Genomic DNA, 20,335 nt, shown 5'->3' with positions numbered 1-20,335 from the left:
GCCAAACTTAAATCTGCAAAAGCAGCAATGGCTCTTAAGCATCCAGCAGCCTCTCCAGCCCCTGCTTTACATTCTTACATATCGTTTTTATACTAGTATGAATGTAGACAGCTGGATTATCATATTATTTCTGCCCTTGCTTTGTTGTGGAATGTTGTATGGGAAGGAGAAAGTTTAAAATATCCATATCCAACTTTGTACAGCTCTGTAGTTGGAAATGCAGCAGCATTTCCATTCTCTTTTCAAATAATTATGGATTTGCTTCTCTCACTACACATGGCTTAGCAAGAACCATTTCCTGTTTCTTGAATCTCAGGTGCAGTATGAGATGCAAGGCAGTATCCAGAGGATGCTTGTTATTACATCAGCACCAATGGATCTGTCTTCTATATTAAATGAACTGGTTTCCTGCTCATGATCTCTTATCCTCATGCAACAGTCATTTGGAAATTATTGGTTCCATAAGTTACACAGATCTTCCAAACGCTGACACATTAACCACAGGATATTTTTAATGCTGGTTTTGTTAATATCACCACCAATCTCATCACAAAAATACTCAGGCATTGGGAAGCTGTCAAGTTCATGGCTGTAGAGGGATGCTTTCCAAATTTCTAACTCTACTTGAAAGCTCACGTTTATCATAGGCAACAAATAATGTCAATTGTTTCCCTTGGAGTGACAGGCTCACTTCGCCCGTATCTGAGAAAGTGTCTGCCAAGTACACAAATCTGAGTAACTCTGGGTTTCTTTGCCAATCATTTCTTCAAGTAAAATTGATGTTTGACTAAAGAAGTGGGAATATCAGTTCTCAGCTCTCAGAATCCCATGACCACTTCTCTACATGACTATCACATTTTATTAAGCAACAGAAGTACCTTGTCCACTCTTCCATTTCAGGCAAAATGTTTATATATATATATATATATATATATATATATATATATATATATATATATATATATATATATTCAAGAGCAGAGACTCAATAAAGCTAGTAACTTCTATTGCTTCATTAGGAATATTATTAAGGGCTGGAGAGATGGATCAGTGATTAAGATTCCTGGATGCCCTCCCCGAGGACCTGGGTTCAATCCCAAGCATCCACCTGGCAGTTCAAACTGTCTATAACTGCAGTTCTAGGGGATCTGATGCCTTCTTCCGGCTTCTGCAGGCACTAGGCATGCAGGTGGTACACAGACATCTCTGCTGACAAAACACCCATAAACATAAAAGAAAATTAACTTATTTAACTAAAAAATACATTATGAAGTGAAACTGGATTTTTTTTTCTTCCAAAAGTATGACAGTGATAAACACTTGGCCCATCAGTGAAGTTTTGTACTACTGCCCTGATAAATGCTAAGGTCCAGTAGACTATTTCATACTGGGGGAATCACTGTTTTCTATGTCTCTTCACACATCCTAAAACCATGTTTTCCCTTCCCCGGGAGAACTTCAAGAGCTGAAATTCAATTAAATGGTTTCTCCCCCTTCAAATGTAAGCATGCTGATATGTCCCTGAATCTCTCCAGATCTTGTTTTGCTTGCTTACTTTATATTTAAGTATTTATATGAAGCAGTTATGGGATATAAACTCTTGCTGATTGCTTGATTGATTTTTTAAAAAGCTTTAAAAATCAACTGCACATTAACAGGTTAGTAGACACCTGGCTTCTGAGTTCCAAGAGACTGACTCCAAAGAACAGTGCTGCAGAACTGAAGATGTCCAGAACCACTCAGGTTCAGCTGGGTCAGAGAAGCCACATCCTGTTAGTACATATTTTGAAAGCTGAAGATGTTCATGCAAAAGATCTCTTGGGAGAGAACATACAAGTTGCAATTTAAAAATTGTAAGAATCCTGTTTTGCAGGGAAAAAAATCACTCCCTTGTGTTCTTGGGAGGCTGCCTTCTGTGTAAGGGAGGAAGGATCCGTTCTAGCTCAAGTTTCAGGACATACCCCATCAGGGTGGGGGAAGCATGGTGGCAGGAGTGACCCCCAGCTGTGCTGACATCTCAGCAGATCAGGAAACAGAGAAAAGTGGATAATGGTGCTCAGCTGGCTTTCTCCTTCCCCTTTGATTCATTCCAGTCCCCCAGTCCATGGGATAGTGCCACTCACATTCAGGTGAGTATTGCCTCCTCAGTGAAGCCCCTGTGGGGATGCCCTCACACATGGAGTCAGAGGAATGTCTCCTAGGTGATTCTAAACCAAGTCAAGCTGACAGTGACATCCCAAGTCTTGTCACCCTACCTGTATCACTTTAAATCACTTACATTCCACCCCTGGCCTCTAAAGTTCCAGTTCATCACACAAAATGAAACGTGTACAGTCTAACTTTGGAAGTCTTCCATAGTCTCTATGGTTTCAGTACTATTCAATTTCCAAGGTTCAAAATCTCTTCTGAGACTGGAGACAAGTTCTTGCCTGTCAACCAGTATAAAAACAAACAAAAACCCCAAGTTACATACTCCTAGTATACAATGGCCCAGCATACATATTCCCATTTCAGATGGGAGGATAAAAGAGAAGTACCCAAACAAAGGAAGACTGAAACCCACCAGAGCAAACCCAAACCCTGTATCCCCAGGTCCAGCACCTGGGCCTTGTGACAATATTATCTGGACTCTAACAGGCTTGTGTAACACTCCAACTCCACTTCTGTCACCTGCAACATGTGCAGCCTCTCTCTTGGGCCAGTGTCGCTCAGTAGTGAAGTTCACCTCTCTGGACATCCCGTGGTTTGGGCATCTCCAATATTCTCGGGTCTCCGCAGCAACTAAGCCTTTACCTTCCCACTTCATACAATGGTCTCTCAGGGTCTCCTTGCAGGTGATTCCTGACAGACACTGCATAGGTGACATGGGTTCTGAAACCTTGGTGTAAGCCCCCGTGACCTTTTTGCATGTCTGCCGGATCAACACCATATGGACAATGTTGTCTGATTCCGCTCTAACTTTAGAGGTCATCGACCCCGCTTCTACAGCGGCAGCGGTTCCATATGCCTTCGTGGCTGAGAAACCTTCCTTAGGTGGTTGTTTTCTGGACATTCCAGCTCCCTCCTTTCAAATGCTGGAGGCGTTGATGAATATAGGGCACTCTTAGGTATCCTTCTTTTCATGCAGTGCTGGGTCTTAGGGAACTTTCCTGGAACTAGGCAGTCTCACTATTCCAGCTGCTGTTTCTTGCATTCACCTTATCCACAACTTTCAACATTCTCTCCCTCCTTTTTTTTAACCAAGCTACATGCTTATCTTTCTGTTCTCTCTCTCTCTCTCTCTCTCTCTCTCTCTCTCTCTCTCTCTCTCTCTCTCTCTCTCTCTCTCTCTCTTTAGGAATAATGATCAGTAACCATAACATAACCTAGATATATCTGAAAATTTCATCCTCAAAACAACTTAGCCCAGCCTCACTCAAAATGTCAGACTCAGACAGAATGTCACTTGATGTGTGTGTGTGTGTGTGTGTGTGTGTGTGTGTGTGTGTGTGTGTATTTCAGAGTGTAATACTAATGTCCTATAGTCTAATTCCTGATTAAGTCATTGTTCCTCTCTGAATCTGCATGAGCCTGATTTTTCACTGGCTGCTTTTCTACCAGCTTTCTGGTTTCCCAGAATACCATTGGAACAGCCCTGCAACTCTGCCTAAAGCACCCTAGGGCTTCTTCAGCACTGAACTTCAGAGTTCAGCATCTTCCTCCCACAAACCACGTCTAAGGGCCTACAACCCACATGGTCAAGATTAGTCATAGCAATGATCCCACTTCTTGGCACCAATTTCCTGTATTGGTGACTTTGCTCATCACTGTGACCAAAAACATGACAAGAGACAACTTCAGAAAGCAAGTACTTACTCAGACTTACAGTTTGAGGGTACAGACCCATCACGGTGGGGAAGGCAACATTGTAGGAGTGATTGGCAAAAGCTGTGATGAGAACTTTCTCACATCTGGATAAATGAGAAAGGAGAGAGAGAGAGAGAGAGAGAGAGAGAGAGAGAGAGAAACATTAACGTTCCTGAGAGACTAGTTTTCAAACAATATTTTTAAAACTAGATTAAAAAATCCTCTGTACATACATGAAATGGCGGGCGTACTGGGAACAATAACAAAGTACTAATCAGAGCAAGAGGCTACGGCAAAGATAATGGTGCAAGGGTGTGGGAAAGGGCACCCAGACATCAGTGTGCCGAAGGCCCCCGAATTGGCCATGGTTTGGCTGCTTGTTTTCACATCTGTGTACTGAAATAGATGTGGCCAGAGAACAACCCAGTTGGAAACATTTAGTGGGTTTCATTACGATGAAGTACTTTTACCTCTTAGTGTTTCCTTATGCTTGTCGAGAACAGGGAGTAAAACTTAATATGCTCAGAAGTGCTGATGGAAGCCACCAAAAGCAGATGCACAGGTGGACAGAGACATATGTACATGTTTTCTAGATGGTTATAGACTTCAGACTAAGAAGACTTGATTTCTGAAGTCTTAACTATCAGGTTCTATTTGTCCATCAGTTTGGGGCACTCAAGTATATTGATAAAACATTGTTTTCATAATTTCTTGTTGGAGAATGAAAAAAAAAAACTATCTGCCGTCTGTGCAGCACAGACGTGTGAGGAAACCTGAAGCGAGAAGATCATGAGTTCAAGACCAGGCTGTGCCTCATAGTGAGACTTTTAAAATGGAAAGCCAGGAAGATGGAAAAAAGTAAAAGAGGGAGGGAGGGAAGGAGAGAGGGGGATAGAGAGAGAAGGAGGGAGGGGGAGGGAGGGGAAGGGAGAGAAGGAGGGAGGATTTCAAAAGGAAACGTTTGCTGAATTAGATTCCTTTAGATAGAGATGATTACTTCTGTAACATGAAGCCAGGGCAGAGCTGCTTATTATGTGGGGCAGATGGAGCAGCTGTCTGCAGAGGGAGACTGGCTTTAAAAGGGATTCATGCTGTGGTCGAACCATGGAGGCTGGGACTGACGCAGTGAGCAGAGTCAGGACTTACAAAGAAGTGCAGATGTCCTGTTCAGGGCACTGGATGAATCACTTCATACCACCTACAAAATAGAATAATGTATGTTTTCCTACCCCTCACATAAGCATTGCGGTTATAAAGTAAGTGACAATGGGGTTTTCCCCACAATAAATGTTAGGATTTGTTGAAATCCACTTGAATGCTTATCCCTGGAAACCATTTGCTAAGGGAACTAAAGATTTAGTTGGACAAAAGGAGATGAAGCCAATACTGTGATTAGAATGGTACATTTAGCACGCTGCCTCATTAACTGTTCTTTGCCAAATTCATTTAGATCATCTTGGTTATGACTCATGACAAGGACCAAGAAATGGCTCAAAGGCCCTGCAGGTCAAAGTGACAGCCAATCATTTCTGAATTGTGAGACCAAGCCAGAGGAGGGATCATAGGGGAGGAGCTTCAGGAAAATGCTACTTGGTCTGATCTTATTGAATACCATCATTAAGGATCTGGGATAGGGGTAAAGAGCCTGCTAATTAAGTCTGCAAATGAGACTAAACTGGGAGATGGACATGTGCTCGTGGACCGAGAAGGAACATGAAGGCTTCTGGAGCCACTGCAGGCAGCTGGGTTTGCACTGCAGCAGCCAAAAGCACGTGAACATTCTAGAAGGAAATGGTGAGTAAGAAGCAGTAAGACTGTTGTACATGTCCTGGGTTCTCCTGTTCCTTCCTTTAGTCTCTTGGTTTCTGTGGTGACAAGGAGACTGATGCCTGCCCTCACACCGGTAACATCACATGTGCCTACCTTGAACCCTGGATTACCACCTCTGCCTGGGGTTCTACTCTAGGCTTAGGAGCAGAAGAAAAAACAGGGAAGCAGGAAAACTATGTCCTAGAAACAGCCCCCATCAGACTGGGAGAAGGAAGTGGACAAATAGCCCTCCTTCATTTGCCTATCTTGGAACTCTCTCACCAGACTGAGCTTCAATTGGACACACAGGCTTGAGGTCATGACTTCCAAAGATTTCCATCCCTTCCCTAATACTTCCTAGCCCATCTATAAATATAGAATATGTTCACCTCCATGATCGAGGAGTTATCTCAAATATTTATCTCAGAGTCTACTTTCAACTCAAGGCAGTTACTGACCATTTCTTTTGCTAAGTATTGAGCTACATAAGATGAAGTGCTTGCCCACAATAAGTTGGCTTGCCTGGCTAATTAAATAATAAATGTTAAATAGAGTTACTACCTGAAATATCCACATGTCTGCTATGGAAGACAAGGGAGTCTTAGGTTCTAAATCTTCAGCACACTCCAAAAAGCACAGGACATTGTGTTTACCACACGCTCTACTGGCTTTCCCCTGAGAATTCTCAGTTTTAATGATACTCTCTTTGATAGCAGTCTTAGTGAGGACGCTGTACTCCAGTCCCTTGCCTTTGAGCTGGGATGAAGAGCTTCCAAACCCCATTCCTAGTCTTCCATTTCAATCTGCTTGTCCCCAGCAAAAGCCTTCTTCCTTCAGCCATCCCTCAGGTCATCCCATGGCCCTTTGAAGAACAGTATCATAATGTCCAACTGCTACACAAGTTTATCAAAGGACCTCCTTAGGATTTACAGCTGCTTTCTAACAGTCTTGCCTATTCATCAGCTAGTGTCTATCTTTCTATACTTAACAACTTACATTTTTCTCTTCCTGGATGCCCCTTATTTGAGATTTCTGTTCACGTCATTTCTTCCCCTCAAAAGGCCTCCTCTGCTACTTGTTTTGTCTTCTTTAGGGATTCTACCAAAAGTCTTCTCCCATAAACCTTTCCAGGTTAACCATTACTAAACCTCCAAGAATATGAAATCCCCTAAAGCGATAGCATGCCAAGCATATGTGTGTATACTCATATTAATTCCTTGAGTTTCTTCTAAGGATGCAATTGGACAATGTCTGTTAATATACTGCCAAAGAGAAGTTACTACACTATCAGAAATACCATCTATTTACTTAGTTTCCTTCTTTATTTGCTCAGGGAGTATTATGTTTTCTACTTTCACTTTACCTGTGGGTGATTTAAATTGAATATTTTCTTAAGCCTATGAGCTGGAGCAAAGACAATTCAAATTTGCCAAGTTCTACCCACACTGATTTTTTTAAGCAAACAGACTAGTGCCATTTTTTTTTCAGCCACTGAAATTTAGGTTCATTGTTTTATACAGCCATAGAAACTAGAGCAAAGTGTGTTTGAGTTGGCCAATAGAACACATAGGCACAGAGGATCCAATATCTAATTAGAAATTTCATGTTTGAATCACCTGAGAAAAACCGGACCCAAAGCTCCAGAATAATAGTTTAATACATGGAATTAGACAAGATGGCTCAGAACCAATCTTCTGAACATTCTTGAGGCCTAGGGAATGGCTACACTCACAGAGCTGGTTAAAAGAAGCCAATTCTCTTTCATCTCAGCTCAAACGCCTCTGAGATGAAACTTAGTGTTCTTAAATAATCTCTTTTCATTCTTCGGATGTCCCTTGAAATAGCACAATCAACTGTTTGATAATTGCATAATCTATTACTTAATTTCTGATCTATCCAATGGAACTTGTAAAATCCATGAGGGCAAGCCTGTTTATGATGAGTTTATAAAATCCATGAGTTTGCCTTGTTTATCATTATAACCCCAGAGTCAAACATGGTCATGGAGATGGAAGACTCATAAGCAAGTAAATTAATGTATTAAATTCTGATGTCAAGTAGGATGAAATGCTTCTCCTGTATATTTGGCACCAAGTATATCTCTGATGTCCTAAACAAGAATAAATTTTATTCAACAGTGAGTAAGAAATACATGATGTGTTGAGATGTTAGGTTTAACAGCATTTAACCCAGAAAACATAGATATTTATGTGGTTTTCTCCAAGTCTTGTAACTTGTTTGTGAACAGCCCAGCTCTCCAAAAATAACACCCAAGTATCTAAAAAATAATCTGATAAAGCATCATGAATAGCTATTGTAATAAACATTAGAGATCTCCTTTTCTCACATGAAAGAAATTTCCTCAGCCTCAATCCATTTCAGCTTACAGAATTAATGATTTTACCAGCAATGCCATATCACAGAATTGTTTCTTTGTGGCTCTTGTTTACCAAGCAAAGCTTAGGGACTTTGGTGCAAAGGGGGAATTATTTTAAGTGGCTCATTTTGACAAAGCATTAGAAGATATATCCCATTTTAAATGCTAAGCCTCTGGTCTGACATATAGCTATAACTATCCTGGTAGAAACTGTAGCTACCCAAGTTACCCTCTTGATAATATGCAGGTTACCCAAAGATTTGGCCCATTTTGAGAACTCCTTCCTAAAGCTTTCCCATTGTCAACACAGATGCCAGAGGAAGTCTTCTCAAGCATGTAGGACTCATCAGGATGGGAATATTCAAAAGCATTTTCCTGTCCCATACAGGGTCTGATCCCTTGTATGAAGTGAAACCAGCATGAAGTGAATGAATAAAGGACTCTTGGACGAATCAGTAGATTCTGGTGTTTGAAAATGACGATCTCAACTCTCCCTGTCATCTTGACCCACTGGATCTTACTAGTGTCTCCTTCATTATTGAACCTTAAAGCCCAACTTCTGTTAGGTCCAATAGAGTGTCCTGGAGTTCTTTTGCTTGTTTGCCTCTTCCCCACATCTAGTATGATGTCAATGATGAAGGAAAATTTAGAAGAAGTCTGAGAAGTGAAATAATGACTTAAGAATAATTCTATCTCTGTATAAAAGAGCTGTTACAGGTAAGGTGGGCGTATCCATTCAGGTACCAAGAAGAAGTCTAGAAATAATTTCTTCTCTGATATGGATCAATGTGGTTCTTCCTCGGCAGGTTGTCATCAACGGATGAGACAATATAGCTATCAAAGTATTAACTGGTACTTTTAGAGACCACAGTGAAAACAAGGGATGGTAATTATTGACCACAAGAATAGGTAATCTGTGAGAGTGGAAGGTTTCTTTTTCTGACAAGACAGCAGAACTGGTGTTGCCAAAGTACTAGAAATGTACTATTTTCTGGTACCTTCCCAAACTAAAATTGTTGGGCTTACAGGTGAGGATATGTCCAAGATGAAGTCTAATGTTAGTAGATTCCCATTTTGTTCAGGCAACTGCTGTCCTTAACTTGAGAGCAAATGTTTATAGATAGATGACATAGATACATCACCAGGAACTTCCACAATTCTCACAGGCTAAGATTAGAGATTTGAAGATAGCTCTTTCTGGAGTGTGAATAGAGACAAAAAGACATTAGAATCTGGCACTTCTGGGGAATTGGAGGTCCTCAACTTTGTGTTTGAAGATATCAACCCTGATAGCAGAAGGTCAGAGTCCTACCTGAATCTTCAATTTGAGTCTATCAAATTTGATTTGGTTAAATAATCAGCCATAATCATATCTACACCTGAAACAAAATCAGCTGCCTTTTGAGATGTGAAATATAATCAATAATAATATATAGTAAATCCATAGATTATTGATCACTTTGGAATACACAGGGTGTCTTCTATCTCAGGACTGACCCCTCATAAGAGTTACAACCAACACTCCTAAAATAAAACACGAATTAACAAAAGATAAATAAAATGAACATATTTAATCAAAGTTTCATGTGACACTGGACATGTCATAAATGAAAACCCAAAGCTCCATGGAATCATTTTGTTTCCATGTTCAGGTCTGATGAAGCAGGAACAGCCATGAAGAAACATGGTTGAATAAAAAGTTTAATTCAATGCTGATAGACTTTGTCTTAGGGACATAGCAGAGCCCCTTCTGGAATGAAAGTCCCGTTACCTTCACCAGACAAGGTGAGTCAGAGGGTTTTGTTATGGCCACCTCCTACCCAGAGAGGTGGGGGGATGGTTGCACACATATTAGAGGTTTTATGAATTATTTTAGATTCTTTTTATAAAGTACATTTGTTTTAGATAGAATAGAAGTATGCGGTGTTAGAGGACAATTGGCGGGGGCGGGTTCACTCCTTCCATGTGGGTCCTAGGAATTGAGCTCAGGTTGTCGGACTTGGCAGCAAGTGCTGTTGCATGCTGAGCATCCCATCTCACCAGCCCTTATGGCTGACTTTAAGGAAAGAAGAGAACTTATCATTGCCATCATCTGCCTTGGAAAAGAGGAATTCTAGTGTCTACAACCGAACTGCCTTAGAGGAAAAGGAAGAGGGGGAAAACAAGCGGAAGTCAGAGCGAGGCTCTGCTTCCGAGACCTACTCTCCATCACCTGGGTGTTTTTAGCTAGCCATCTCTTGACTCTTGAATATTGTTTTCTGGGCCCCCCCACCTGCCTGCTATCATGCAGTTGCCTTGAGTTATGTATGACCCAATGTTATACTTTTAAGTTCTTACACCCGAATTCCTTCTGACTGTCCTGGAGATGGTTCATTTTAGATGACCTGGGATGCCAAGACAATGGTGTCACCCAAGACCAGATCAAGAAAATAAATCTATACATCAGCTGTGTTCCACAAAATACTACATCACTCAGGAAATGTTTGAAGACTTTTGAGGGAACTCCAACCACCAACCTGATGAATTTCAGAGCTGAGAGACTTTTATAGGGACCCGGGGGACATTTGCAGAAGCCATGGCACCTACACAAATATTTACAACAAAAATCAAAGAAGTTAGTCACCCTCTGAGCCCATTTTTCCAGTTAGACTCATGTTTCTGAAGATCCAAGACAGTACAGAACAGAGTTTCTCATAGATTGATCTCTGGATCAACAGCACCCTAGCTACCTGGGAACTTGCTCCAAACACAGATGCTTGAGCCACTAACCCAAATCACACGAATCATCAACTCTGGAGACAAGGCCTAGAAATCCACCCTCTAATGAACTCTCCAGCTGGGTTGACACCTGCTATACAAGGACTGAGTCCACATGTATAAGTACCGTGAGACCTTGGGTAATGCAGCTCTTATACACAGTTTCCTCATCCACAAAAAGGGGATACTGAGAACCAAACCTTTACCAGGTGAGTATTGTCAGAATTAACAAACCAATGCTATAAACGATTCACTGCACCGCCCCTCTACAATAGTTTCTATGTTAAGTATGGGTGCCATTTTTCTACTTTTACCTTCCAATAAAACTCACAGGCAATCGTTCAGTGAAACCTCAGATTCCCACAGCATGTCCGGACTCTGAATGATAGTAACTGGATTCATGAGTGACTCTAACCACCAGACAATATTAAGATAGTTTAGGCAGAGTGTACTGATAGTTTTCAGGAAAGAATTGCAGGTAGTCTTTGGACATATTGAATTTTTCTAGTTCAGACTAATGTCTAACTTACTATTGAACCACTTATTTATCATTCATCAGGAAAAGGTACCCAAAAAGCTAGAGCCAAAACGTCCCCATAAATGACAGTATACCTGAAGATAAGGACAGGTCCCCAAGGTGGTGACCTCATTTCTCTGGCCTTAAAATGGTACCTATTTAGACTTTCTCATCATTATGTAACTTAACCACATGTCCATGGCAGCCACAGCACTCATTTGAAGGGCTAATTGGCTTGTTTCCTTGTGTTTCTTGTGCTCAAAAGAAAAGCATCCTCTCCATGTCTCAATATCCCAATGTCCCAACCACAGAACAAGACATTCCACCCTCACCATTTGTCATGGCGCAAGCAACCAAATGTCACCTCAGCAAATATTAATGGAAATGAATTGACTAAAGAAACCCAAACCCCATGGGACATATGGAACTACGCTGGACTCTGCAAACAATAAGGTGATAATGGCAATAACCTACGTTTGAGGGGAGTTTTCTAGAGGACTGAAAACATTTTACAATTAACTGCCATGTCAGTGCTAAATTTATTGGTGGGTAATTGGATACAGCTTGAGCCGAACTCAGGCTGGACGGTTCTGCTCCTACCAGTGACACACTATTGTTTCCAACACCAAACAAGCTTCCCTCCACATTCTCTGTCAACAGGAAAATACATCAGCTTCAGTTATGAACTCTGGTGAGCCAGACCAAGATTGTCTCAAAAACATCGCTACTAAGAATTTATTTTTCCAAAACGTGGAGAGATCACATCTATCTCAACTTTTTTTTTTAGAATAACCATGGTCCAACAGGGGTGCTATGTCCTACAGTGGACTCCAAACATCCTTGTCAGGGCCAATGAATATTGAATTCACTGCTGTACTTGGTCCTGAAGAAAGCTGTGGGAGTTGCTAAACTTTAAAGGTCCCCAAGTGTGCACATCATCTGTTTCCATTACGGTGTGGTATGAGAAGGTTAAAATATCAACATCATAATGATGCAAGAGATAAAGATTCCATCATGCCTGGTACAGAGGGGTATTCACAAACAGAACTAACTGATCAGAGCAACTATGGGGAATTCAAGAAATTACCGATACTATCCATGTATCTAACTGGATAAATTTGTCCATGTGTATTTAAAAACTGAAGAAGCCGCGCTGAAGACTTCCAACTTCTAATGATGACTGAATTCAAGCTCTGAATGCATTCCTGCCTTCCATAAGAATACCTCTGAAGACTCAGAAGTTAAGCACGGTAGAAAGAGGAAAAGAGGAATTCATAGTCAAGCTCTGACTTGAGCCTTGGAGAAGACATGACTATCTAAGAAGTGTGGCTATATATTGTGCACCCCAATAAAACTTATCTGGGGATCAGAGGACAGAGTCAGCCACTAGGTTAGACATAGAGGCCAGACAGGCCAGACACCCTTAATCCTATCACTCAAGAGACAGAGATCCATCTGGATCTCTGTGAGTTCAAGGCCACACTGGAAACAGAGCCAGGCATGGTGGCACACGCCTTTAATCCCAGCTCTTGAGATCCCATGCCTTTGCTTGGGAAGCACACACGCCTTTAATCCCAGAAAGTAAGATGGCAGGGCAGAAAAAGGGTATATAAGGCGTGAGGAAACAGGAACTCACTCTCTTGTGGCTGAGGATTTTATTAATAAGACCTTTTAAGATTCGTGTTACCAAGAAATAACTCCAAGACAGAGATGGTGATGTTAAGAGTGATGACAGCAGTCATTATTTGTAATGCATCCACAGCACTAAGTGCTTCGCAAGCGTCTCCTCGCTCAAACCTTGCAGCACTTCATAAGAATAATACTATTGGACAGAGGAATCATGCTTTCTATTTGAGGAGATAAACACACACACACACACACACAAAAAAAAAAAAACTCATGAATTGAAATGATAAAGAACATCATTATAAAAACTCAGAGGATGCAAAGACTTCCAAAAAAAATTATAAAAACTAGAATTCTGAAAAAATTCTCTGGAATTCTCATTTAAATCTAGAACAACAATATCACTTCAATGCATCAATAATCGAGGCAGCAATGCAATGAGGTATTGGCATCGTGATGTAGTGATATCATGATACACTCGGAAAGAAAATAGTAAATAAGGTGGTGACACATTATAAACTGTTCTAGAGGCAAAATAGCATAATGGCAATGCAGGACAGTTTTAATGTGGAGAAGAAACTGCAGTAATTCTCCTAGAATTAAGAAAAAGTTAAAAATCTTAGGAAAAAGACGTCAAAATATACAATAAAAAATTAAAAACAGAGGAAAAAATTATAGCTGAAAGAACCTCCTTCTAGAAGTAGGATAAACAGAAATATAATTATGTTGATAAATACCTCCTTTCAAGAACATTACCTGAAAAATAATAAATACACCCAGGTGCTATTATAAATGTATAACCACTGTGATAAAATTTTAAATATTGTGTGTTTTTACACAGAAAAAAATATTTCCATACAAAAAATAAAAATCTGACTGACTTCATACTTTGTGAACCTAAATGTTAACCACACACACAATAACAACAATGAGGCATTGACTGCAGCAATTTGAAAAGGAATAAGTGTAGTATACCAAAAATACTATACCCAGCTAAGTCATCCTTTTGCGTGATGAGACAGAGAGGAAGTCTGCAGGAAGAGTGGTTCTATCTACCCTTCTTTGAAAACAATAATTTAATTTAGGAACCCAGCATTACAGAAGATCTCTAGACTGTCACATGGTTGTTCATTTAGAGAACCACACCTGATCCCATGAACTACCAGAATCTGGGGGAGCAGTGTTTCTTTCACAGTAGAGAAGGCTCAAGGGTTTTCTAAGGGCTGGGAGTAGATCTCCGTGGTAAGTGCCTCCTTTAGCATGTGTGATACCCTAGGTTCCATCCCCAACACTATTCTCACAAAAAATTATAATGTGTTGTCATTTTTAATTATTCAGATTAGAATAATTAAGACATCATTCTAGAAAAGAAAATGCAGAAATCTAAGTATACATATCAACATGGGAAAAATACCCACCTATTTCTATTTTTAAATTAGTGATGCTGTTCAGTGGATATAGAGCAGGTAGGATGGTTCCCCATTTTGTGCACCATATTTTGTTTAAGGAGCTTATATTAATTAATGAACACTGAACTACTTAAAAGAGGAAATAGCGTTTTCAGATTCGTCTCACTTCCGCTAAGGGGACTGGCATCCCCAGCCTCGCTCTGCAGGCCTACAGCTCTCCAAGTGTCTATTTTAGAGAAGTAGGACACTGCTTCCAATGGAGAGTTCTCTTCACTGCCTAGTTTGCTGAGTGGGTCACCTAGGAGGTCTCTATGGCCCCTGTTCAAAAATGCCAAGACTCATCTGGGTCTCGAAGCTCAGCCAAACCAGCCAGCCAATATCGGCTTGTATCAAAATTTAGGGAACTCTAAAATATATAGGAGAAATAGAAAATTTCCCATAATGGGGACTCTGGATGGCGCTTCTTTTTTATTTTATTTTTAACCTTTTTGCATTTCTAAGACTGCTGAGAGTGGAATTATTTAAAGGCAGGACACTGCCACGTCCTATGGGGACTCTGATTTCCATGGCTCCACTAGAGAAAGGAGACCATTTTCAACAAGTTGATGCACAAGGACCTGAGGACTCCACCAGAGCTGAGCTGTCCCCACACTCTGTGGCTCATATAAAATAGTACCCAAGGAAGCACTTTACACACTCCTGAGGATTATATGAATGTTATTTATAATTATTCTCTGGGGCAAAAGGGCTGGTGTCTTAGTATTGTCATGAACACACAAAGGGCAGTCAGTTCCCAAGGAGCGTTTTCTGAACTTCTTGCCATCAGAACTGTTGCTGCCTTTCACTTTTCCTTGTGTGACAATCTGCTCTTGACATTCTGTCTCTCACAGAGATCTGGCAAGACCTGTGGTTGATCCCAGCAGAGGACACATGCATCCACTCAGGGATCCCCTGATCTGCTCACAGAACCCTACCTGTCTGGATAGTGTTCAGATCGGCTTTGACTCCTAAGCAAGAGCATATCTTCAAATGCCCCCATGTAAAAGGCATGACAGGGTTCATAAAACTTCCCTTCCTGAAGGCAGCGAGCCTCCACGCTGTAACAAGCATTAAGTACTGATATATAGCTGTGTCTTTGTGGAGTGCATCATTCACTCAAATGTGACCTGGCCACAGCAAGACTTCTTGAGACAAGCGGAAGAGGACTGTGTTGTCAGAGTGCAAAGTGACAGGGCACACAGAGACTTGAGCAGATTCTTCTCTTATGGTCCATGTGCTCTGAGAAAATGTCAGCTTGTTATCCTTCATTCTGCAAAGACCCTTCTCTAAACGGACCAAGAGCACTCCCTCCCAATCTTCCAGCCACTACTCTGGATAGTCCATTTTGGTCTCTTGCTCATTCTTCTTCTTCTGTTCAACTTTGACCTGTCAGAGTCTCAGCTTCAGGAAAGTTGGCTTCCTTCTGATGGCTTACCACTGTGTCCTCAGTACTTAGAATGTCTGGCTATTAGCTGAAACTTGGAAAATACTTTCAGTTGAGTAAATGAGTGAATTAGTGAGCAGACAAAATTCTGGCAAACCCTCTATTCCTTAAGGGAACATTTTCAAAGACTTGCAAATAATTCATCCTTTGGACCACCCAGCATTGTTAAGACATCTCACTGAATAAGACTCATGGATCCACCTGTAACTCCAGGACCAAGGATTCTCAGCAGCATTCATGGGGCTGTCCATGAATCACCTTAGACTCAAATCTAATCCAAGCATCCACCTACCTCCTCGCTCATCCTTATTCTCCCAAATCCCTGGAACCAAAAGTATTTGATCTGGACAAGCAACATTTTCCTCAGCCTTAAGAAATGGAGCCTGCAATTCAAATATTTTAATTTCCTGGGAAATTTTCTCTAAAATTCTCCTCTACTAGAAAACAAAAACCATCCTGCAGTGCAGAGCAGCACAATATCATGAGTTTCTGAAGACTTCTCTGAGGGAAAACAAGGCCATTTCCTGAGCCTTGGTTTCTTCCTTTTTGAGGTTGATACCATAATATTAGAAAGATATAAAATACCTTACAAAAAGAATCTAGGAGAATACCGGTGACCTGAAAAGCCTTGAGAAAAGATCTGTGGAATTTGAATTGCAGTTCCATTCTTGGGATTCACTTCCATCTCACCCAGGGAACAGAAGACAGAAAGCTGCACCAAAGAAAGTGTGATACAGGGAGGTCGTTCAGGGATGAGGAAGGTGGACCACAGCCTTTGCTGTGGGTACAAAGTGACCATCAGCCACGCAACAGACAGTGGCTGGATAGGACCAGTTAGTTCTCCATCCACCAGTGAAGGGAAGGGATGAAACTCAGCAGCCCCTAAATCAGAGGTTCTCAACCTGTAGGTCACAACCCCTTTGGGGGTCACATATCAGATATCCTGCATATCAGATATTTACATCACAATTCATAACAGTGGCAAAATTATAGTTATGAAGTAGCAACAAGATAATTTTACAGTTGGGGGGTTTACCACAACATAAGGAATTATATTAAGGGTTGCAGCACCAGGAAAGTTGAGAACCACTGCCCTAAATAGACAGTTCTCAGGGACCAGTAACTGTCAGGGGAGACTTTGCAATACCACAGACAGTGGGATTTAGTCCTGGAACTTTCAGCCCAACTCATCTGCCTATCAAAATCATGTAGGAGCTTTGTGTAGCAATCCATGTTGGAGCTTCACTCAGCTATTTTGATGAAGTTGATGGACACTGAGGTTCATCATGGCATTTCTTTAAGCTCTGTATGTGGTTTCAATAAGCAGGCAGCGTTAAGGCATACTTGCTCTGTGCCATGCCTTTGTTCTCACTCCATGTCTCTTTCTCAATCATTTTAAATACCTGGTTGCCTCCATTCATTTAGATTAATTCTGTTGCCATTTCCTACTGAATTTTTACTGAGCATTGAAAATCTAAATCCAGGTATGAAACCAGATCCCTGCTTAGTGTGGGGGGCCTCTAACTGTGCCTGGAGAGAGTCAGGAGTCCTAGATTCATCTTGTCCAGCTTCTGCTCTGATTTACCAGGGCTCTTGAGGAAAGCACTCCACCTTGCTGCTTCCTCTGCAACATGAAGAACTTGGACTTGGTGATCTTTGTGCTCCCTTAAGCTTCTATGTCCAGATTTCAAATACAGAGGGTGAATGCAAAGTCCTGTGGATGTGTAACCTCTCTACAGTTCCAATTCCTTCAGATCCCTGTCTGGTTAGACCTTTGTCCAGGGTGTGCCCTGCCTGTGTCCATACATCCCTTCCCTCCTCCCCTGTTCTCTTAACCTGCATCTTGGTCTCTAGCTTGACTTTTACCTGGTTTGGTGGTTTAAATAAAAATGGTTCCCAGCTGGGCAATGGTGGCACACGCCTTCAACCCTATCTCTGTTTTCTTTAACACACAGAAAATGTAGCTTGAGATTACCCAAAATAATCAGCAGCGTTTGGAAACAGTTTTGAGGGACCAGAGCATGGACTAAATTACCTTGTCAAAGGAAAAGAAACCAGAAACAGGCTGTCTCCAATGAGGGTATAGTTGAGACTGATGTCCCTGATGGAGAGGCAGTCAGGGTGTGTCTAAGTCAGGGTTTCTATTGCTGTGAGGAGACATCATGACCACAGCAACTCTTATAAAGGAAAACATTTAATTGAGACTGGCCTACAGTTTCAAAGATTTAGTCCCTCATCATCATGGCAGGCAAGCAGATGTCTGTGAGTTCAAAGACAGCTTGATCTACAGAGTGAGACCCAGGACAGCTAGAGTTACACAGAGAAACCCTGTCTCAAAAAAGCAAACAAAACAAAATGACACCCCCCCCCACCATAAGCACATATATTTGAATGCTTAGTCACCAGGGAGGGGCACTATTTGAAGGGATTAGAAGGATTAGGGGATGTACCCTTGTTGGAGAAAGTTTGTCACTGGAGGTGGACTTTGAGGTTTCACAAGCCCATGGCAATCCCAGTGTCTCTCTCCCTCTAGCTGCAGGTCAGGATACAGCTCTCAACTGCTTTCCCAGCACCACACCTGCCATGTCGACCACCATGCTCCCCACCAGGAAGCTAATGAACTAAGCTTCTGAAATGATAAGTAAACTTCCAGCTAAAGTCTTGCTTTTATAAGAGTTGCCATGGTCGTGACGCCTTTTCACAGCAACAGAACAGTGACTAAGACATCTAGGAACCTTTTTTTTTCTTTACAAATTTACTTCCTCATTTTTATCCAGCTCCAGTGCATTCCAAGCTTTAGAGATTCTGAATATACAGAGTATCCATCCCTGAATCTTATCTGAGTATGATAATTCTCCAATGTTCTTCCCAGCATGGGACCTGGGGCCCAGAGGGTGGAGATGAAGAGAAGAGGGTACAGAAAGAAGTAAGTTTAAGTTCACTATAAGATAAATGTCATCATCATAGTCACCCTAGAAGAGACAGGAGAACTGAAATTCATGCTTGCCTATGTGCGTGCAAACACACATTCACATACATATGCACAAATTTCCAAATGTTATAATCCTTCTAACACCTCTGCCTGGAGTCCATTTTCTCCTATAAATACATAATGTAAATGGGTGTGCTTGTGTTTGGATGCTTATGGTCTGTCTCTGAGGACATCCACCCTCAAGCTACATTGCCATAAAGCAATTTAGAGATGCCGGCAGCACAAGTCAATAGACAGCCTCAGTCCTGTGCTGAACCTATGTGTGATTGTTTAGAGTAACCTGAGTTCTAGCAGTCTGAAAGATGCAAAAGTAGATGGCAACAGGAGCTACTTCCTGTCACCAGGCTCTCATCACTGGGGCTCTATCTTGCCTCAGTGAGGACTTCCAAGCCCTTCCTCACTCTCCCCAAACTTCCCTTAATTGCATCAGGCCTCGGAAAATTTGAAACGTTAAATCTGAGGCTCATTATTCCACAATGATACTCAGAATTTTCTAGGGCATGACAGACTTGGCGAAGCTTTTGAACAACTCCGTGTCCCACAGGAAGAAAGACCATTTCCAGGCTGTGCCAGGATGGAGCATGGGGGGCATGTCACCATTCTTTTCTGAAGGAAATCATTCTGTTGATTGGAACAGCATTTTGCAAATGTCTACTTGGTTTTCATAGGTTGCAGCTTCCAAGCATCTCCTAACATCCGTTTTACATTTATCCTTGTTGAGGTTGCCTTCTTTCCTAAGTGGAACTAATAATCAAGGCTTTTAGAGCAAATTCATTGTTTTGGGTACAACTGTTCCCCATCCAACTCCTCACAACTACCTTCCCACTATTAGGTGGGAATACAAGTTTCTGTTCCTTTCATTAGTCCCCTTTGTCATAAAACCATTGGTGTGTTTTTGATTTCCAGAGAGAAAAGAGAGTGTGTTTATGGTTTTGCCTTTATTTTTAGACTGTGTTCTTCGAGTCTTCCTTTAACAGTGTATATTGTTACAGCAATCTCAAGTTCTAATTTATTTATTGTTAAGATGCTAATTATGCATTTGCCTTGTTTTTATTGAAACTAAACAAGCGCAAAGTTAACTCAGAACATCTCCAAAGAGTCCACTGAGCTCCAAATGTACAGTCAGGTCCTGAGAAGGAGCAGAAGAGAGCTCGCTAGATCTTTCCACCCACCGAGCCACCGTGAGACAAAGCTGCCAGTCATTTCTACAGCAGAGCAATGTCTCACTTATTCTGGTGGCTGAATTTAGTCATACAATGGAACTGCCAATTCCAGGGCTCCCAGGGAGGACACAGGCCCCACTATCACAGGTCACCTTCACATACACAATAGCAAATACTGACTGTAGTAAAAGTGTAAGAATTTGCAAACAATGAGATAAGAGACACCCTGAAGATACCCTGAGACCTTTACTACTAACTGCTTGTCACCCAAACCTCACAGTAACCCAGATGTCAGGGATGAGTGGAACTCAGAAGACCACTCAGCCCCAGTCCTCATCTTAACATTTGATGAAACT

Source organism: Peromyscus californicus, unplaced genomic scaffold, assembly GCF_007827085.1.
Source record: "Peromyscus californicus insignis strain IS unplaced genomic scaffold, ASM782708v3 Scaffold_17__1_contigs__length_78620276, whole genome shotgun sequence".
Lineage (NCBI taxonomy): Eukaryota > Metazoa > Chordata > Mammalia > Rodentia > Cricetidae > Peromyscus > Peromyscus californicus.
Note: the sequence above shows the minus strand (reverse complement) of the source record.